General features: G+C 58.6%; 1 protein-coding gene across 1 annotated transcript in view; it reads right to left on the bottom strand.

The window, feature by feature from the left end:
* Fbrsl1 (fibrosin like 1) overlaps positions 1 to 6,000 on the bottom strand; it is a gene marked incomplete at both ends in the record, with an annotated part of 56,190 nt that overhangs the window by 12,583 nt on the left and 37,607 nt on the right. The window lies entirely within an intron of this gene.

Genomic DNA, 6,000 nt, shown 5'->3' with positions numbered 1-6,000 from the left:
CGCTTGTGGGCGGGAGTCGGGCAGGCCCGACAAATCCAGCCCCGAGGCGCGGATACAGAGGCCGAGACACCCCATTCCAAGTGCAACCCGGGGCGGTACTGAGATCCTCAGAGACACAAGTTACAGACCAGCGCTACACCACTGGGTGGGATGCTAAGCCTTTTCTTTTTGAACTACTTAACCAAATACACTCTGTACCCAAACAAGCCCAACCCTGCTGTTTCCCGCTCAGCGATGTGCTAGGAGCCACACCTGGGTCACAGACACGCTCCTCCCTCCTCCGGGCGGGGAGCTAGTCCTTCGTAAGGGGCCCACCTGGGTGAGACTCTTCTGGCTAAGGCCGGCTGCAGAGAGGTCCTGAGGGCAAGAGCCCCAGGGCCAGGCCTGCACGGGGGTAGGGGGAGACCCTGTATGACCCTTGGAGGAGTGCTGACCTCCTCCCTCCTACAGACAAAAGGCCAGGACATTGAGAGGCCTGCACCCTGCAACCATGGGGCTCCTGCCAGGCTGCACCCACTTTTAGTTGGGAGAGGGGAGGCAGCCACACCCTGCAGGAACTTGGGTTCCAGGAGCCCTGCTAGAAGAGCAGTAAGCAGCTGGGGGAAACACAGGGACCAGTACGGGCCAATACTGTGCCAGCGCCATAGACAGTAGGGACAGCCACAACCTGGGGGTGCAGAGGCCATACCCCTGGGACTAACTGTAAGGTGTGGCCACGTGATGGTAACAGTAACTTCTGTCACACAAGGCCTGGATGCCAGCAGCAAAGAGGCTTGTGTGCCCTGTCCAGCCACTTCGTGTGGCTGCCAGGCCCTGGTGAGGGCTCCACACTGTGGGGCTCCTCCCCAGCCCCACATATCTGCACATCCACACCACAGAGGACAACTTTAACACCCCAAGTCTAATTTTCCATTGTTGCTCCTGAGGCCTCCTGGGCACTGTCTTGGGCTGAATGCAGGTGACAGGCCAAAGAGCCTGAGAGCATGGTCAGGAGGGGCCATCGAGCTCCACTATGGCCCCCATCTTGGTCTCGGGCCAATTAGACTTGGAAAACCATGGGCCTGTCCTTCACTTTGTTTAGGAAGGAAAGTAGCTGTGATATGAGAGATTTAATGAGGTTGGAAATAAGAAGGCAATGGAGTGGGGATTGATTAACAAGAGAAGTAAAGACAGCTGCTGAGAGTGCACTAATGTTAGAGATCAGGCTTCCAAACCAAATATATATAATCCATTTAGGGGCTTAATGGTATTCAGAGCCACATTTACTCAGAGATGGCTTGGCTACCAACTGTACCACTCTGTGCTGGCAGGGGGAGGTGCCATCTGTAAGGCTCCCCCAGGGGCTCTTCCCAGTGTGGGGGTCCTGGTGGTGCATGGGTCCTCTTGGTCATGCCATCCCAAATATGCTGGGACACCCTGAACTCAGCTACAGTTAGCAGCAGGCACCTGTGTGCCAGTACTGTGCCAGGGCCACAGACAGTGGGGACAGCCACAGCCTGGGGGGTGCAGAGGCCATACCCCTGGGACTAACTGTAAAGTGTGGCCACGGGATGGTAACAGTGACTTCTGTCACACAAGGCCTAGATGCCAGTATCAAGGAGGGTATGTCCAGCCCTGTCATGTGCAGCAGTGTGGTTCTGCCCAGGTCAGAGCTGTCAACTCTGGGCTGGCACTACGGGGCAGGCGGTTACCTAGCTTGAGGGAACTGTGCCCACTGTGGGGTCCAGTACTGAGAGAAGCAAGGCTGTATCACCTAGAACTGTTAATGAAAGGGCCAACATGACATTGGATGCCACTCGCAGCCCACGGCCTGCCAGCTGCCCTCCCTGTAACTCCTGCAGAGCAGCCATAAGGAACCTCCAATGCAAGAGCAACCCTGGGAGCCCAACTGGGGAGGGTGCACAGCCGAGCTCTGGGTGAGAAGAGTGGCCAGACACTGGCTTGAGGGCCTTTGAGGCCACCGCAGGGCCACAGCCAGAGTCCCCAGCTAGTGCTGCACACAGTGAACACAAGGAAAAAACAGGGCATCCTCTGGTCCCAAACTTGTGCACCCAATTCCAGACTGTGGCCTTGTTTGGAGAAAGGGTCTCTGTGGACATAATCAAGTTGAGGAGACCTGTGTCCAGGGTTATACAGCCAAGGGATCCTAGAGTTGCCAGGGACTGGACTCCACCCCAGCCTCCGAGGGACACGGCTTGGAGCACCCAGGCAACTTCAGTGCTTAGAGTGCCTGGCACTTTTTCACCACAGCCAAAGGACATGAGGACACTGCACTTGATCTTAGCCAAAAGGCCAAGAAACGATTGACATGGGGACACTGATAGTTGTATTGTGTTGGAAGCTGTGACTCTCATCACAAAGAAGTCATAGCCATGCTCCTGCTGCCTGTTAACATGTGCAAAACACTGAGAAGCAACAGAAAAGCCATCCCAGCCACCATGTGTGTAAGCGGCACCCCCTCCTGTTTCCTTTTTGCAGGCGAAGAAACAGGCTGGGAAAGTCTGGTAGCCCAAGTTTGCCTCCTGAGGCCCCCTTTGTGGGGTTGGGCTGTCTCAGCTTCAGATCCAGGTGCTTAGAGGACAGAAAAGGTGAGGCTTAAACATACTCACTGGTACTGTCCTGATACCAGCCCTAGGCTCCATGTATCCAGTGTGAGCCCAGCGAGGGCCCCGGCCACCTCCAGGGCAGTAGCGAGGCTCCTCTGCTGTCCTGAGCAAACTCGTGCAAGGGGCAGCCCCACAGCCTGGGCCCTCACCTCTCCCACTGGCCCCTTCCAGGGCAGCGAAGGTGACACCCTGGAGCCCGGCTTGTGCTGGCCATGTGGCCACGGCTGTGAGCACTGAGGCTCTAAGCCCTTCCTCTAGACTTTGGGGCTTCCCGCTCTCCCTAGCTCCTCCTCTGCCACAGGCAGTGACAACATGGAGCTCATGGGCCATGCCAAATACTGCTTTCAGAGCCTCCCAGGGGGGCTGGAGCTTTCCTGTCAGGGAGGAGGCTGGGGGTGGTGTGCCCAGGCATGCATTGCTGTCCTGTCCTAGCAGGAGGCCCGCTGCTCCCTCTGCAGACCCTGCAGACCTCTACTGGGCCAGAGAGGCTGCTAGAGTCAGTGGCTGGTGAGGCTGTTGGTGACCTTCTGGGTAGAGGGGAGTGGACCTCTTAGGGGACAAGCACCAGATGACAGGCCTGTCTGGGAGGGCTGGGGCTACATGGTGGGGTGCCAGGCTTGGCACCTGTGCACTTGGCTGCCATGCCAGCAGTGGGGAGAGCCCCTTGCAGGGTGTGTAGTTGTGTTCTGTGTGCTGTTGGGTGGGATGATTCAGTTTTCTGGGCCTCAGCCATAGCAGGTGCCTGGTGAACACCAACTCCTGTTATTACCCATGTTTGGAGAATGAAGCCAGGGCCCCTCCCAGGACAACCCTCACTGTGAGGAGGCTCCCAGGGTCTCTGTCCTGGAGGACATTGCTATTTGCACCCCACTTGGCCTTCCCCATCCCTGCCCACCAGGGCCACACTGCAGTGCCAGCTAGGTGCCAGCTGGGGCATCCACTGGGCTCCAGGCCCCTGAGCCAGTGCCCAGGACACTGCACACCCATCCTGACCTCCCCCACCCTGTGGTCCTCACCTCTCCTCCCATGGGTGCCTGGGGATAAGCAACGTGGCAGAAGCCACCCTGGGGCCATCTGGGCCTGAGCCATAGCCCCAGGACAGAGGCAACAGAGAAGGGCAATGGCTTCAGCTCTGGTACCCCATGAGGTCCCTGTGATGTTGTTCCCGTGTGGTCACCCCTATGAATCTGGGGATAGGGGGCCTGGCCTGTGCTTACCAGGACCTTGTCCCTCTGTCTCCAGGGAAGGACAGGGCCCTCCTGAGACACTAGGAAGATGCTCAAGACAATGTCACAAACAGAGGAAAACCTTGCAAGCAGCAGGAATGGACGTGGCTGGTTGGGGAGGGCAGGTATCTGAGACCCCGCTGGGAGGTTGGGGTTCTCCTCCAGGACCCTGCAGTGAGCCAACTGTCCAGGGGAAGAGGTCATACGGTGGGAGCCCCAACCCGGATCACTGCATCCACCCGTCCGTGTCTCTGTCTATGGTCTGTACAGTTCTCAGCAACAGGAGACTTGGAGGTGGCCCCATGAGCCCTGCTTCAGAGAGATGGGGTTCACAGCTCCCCAGGAGCACAGCAACAGGGAGGGTCAGGGCTCTGGCTGAGCACAGGTAGCTCCTGCAGGTGTCCAGACTGCAGGCAGACAGTGCCCCCAGAGGCAGCCGAGGCCACAGGCAGTGGAGAGCCACCTGGTCAGGCATCAGGAGGCAACCCGGTCCCTACTGCAGAAGGAGCCCCACACCATTTCTACCCATATTTTTCCAATGAAAAGGCAGACACCGACTGCGGCCTTGGGAAGGGGCCACTTGGTGGCGTCCTATACCTCTTGGTCCCCACCCACCTGTCTGCAACCTGTCCCCTGGTGTCCATGTCCACCACAGCAGCCCAGGTGAATTGTACTGGCAAGGCCAGAGCTGGGCAGGTTGAGAGGAGATGCACAAAGCAGACTGGCCATAAGATGTGAGCCCCATGCTTCCTGGCTGCCTACCCAGCATCCTCTCTTGTGGCAATACCACCCCAGGCCAGCTGTGGCCTGGCACATGGAGCTACTGCAGCTTTCATATCTCCTGTCAACCAGGTTTCCAGCCGCTATTCTATTCTATTGGCCACCTCCAGGCTACCTCATGCCAGGGGTGGGGACACCATGGTGTAAACTGTGTATGGACTGGTGTCCCAGGGCCACTGAAGGCCAGGTGGCCTGGGCCGCTTGGGGACCAGTCCGTCCCATGGCTGCTGAGGACCCCTTCTCCCCACTCTCATCCCCTGCAGCCATAGGAGTTGCCCCTGGAAGGTGCCCAGGGACCACGCCTCCTCCCTGGTTGGCTCCTCTGACAGGGCAAGTGCCCCAAACAGTTGCACCCACGGCTGAAGCTCCTGACCACCCGGAACACGGCACAGTAGAGGGAGCCAGGCATCTGAGGAACGGGTATTGCGGCCACAGCAGGTGTCACACATGGCCAGGAAGGTGGAGAGGATGGGGGCACCAAACAGCCTGTGTGGGCTCCAGGCTCTCTGGAGCTTCCGGTGCTTCTCCATGCCTGAGCTGCAGAGTCCTCACCAGTCTCTGGCCTCGGTCTCCTGTTCACTGTGGGTGCAACACCTCTGAACACACCCCAGCAGCAGAGAGCCCCAGTGCTCACAGGAAGGGCAAGCCCGGGCTAATTGTCACCAGACAGCACGAGCCCAGGCCAGCGCAAATACAGGCTAACATGGGCAGGGTGAGCCTGGGCAAATGCAGGCTGGCGAGTGGCCTGTGCCTGGCCCTCAGGGCCTCCTGAGGCTCCTGCTCAGTGGCCTAAAGACCTGGCCTTAATCGCACTAGCTCTGCTTGCTGCTCTGTGCTCCTTGCCCTTGGCCACTTTGACTGCCCAGCTTATGACCTCTGTATGAGTGGGGACATTGAGGCAATGAATGGGAGCTGCCTGTTACTGTCTCCCACCACTTCTGTTGCTAAGCTTAGTATACTGTGGCTTGTGTGGGCGTGGTCCAGGGCACCGTGTGTACCCTAAGCCCCTACCCTGGGCATCAGCCTGCAGGGGAAGGCCCCCTGGAAGTGAGACCCTTGGAAATGAGCCCCCAAATGTGAGTCCCCAGCAGGAGACCCTGCCCAGCCCAGGAGAGGCCTCGCCCACTTGGGCCATGGTAGGAGTCTGGACCTGCCTCAGGGTGGGGGCTGCAGTGAAGTGGCAGAGGCCCAGCCCACTGCCCTAGTGACTGGAGTCGGCTCACTGCTGGAGAGAAGGTGGGTGGCAACAGAGTGACCTTTGTCCCTTCACCCATGTCACGTATCCTTGGAAGATAGGAGAGGGGTAGGAGCCACAGCAGCCTCTGCCCCTGCCCCTTTTGGCTGTTTCCCTGAACACTGGTTTTAGGAGCTGCTGGCTCAGCACTTTC

This window comes from Fukomys damarensis, unplaced genomic scaffold, assembly GCF_012274545.1.
Source record: "Fukomys damarensis isolate Sample0158 unplaced genomic scaffold, DMR_v1.0_HiC HiC_scaffold_12, whole genome shotgun sequence".
NCBI lineage: Eukaryota > Metazoa > Chordata > Mammalia > Rodentia > Bathyergidae > Fukomys > Fukomys damarensis.
Note: the sequence above shows the minus strand (reverse complement) of the source record. Positions and strands in the feature narration are given on the sequence as shown.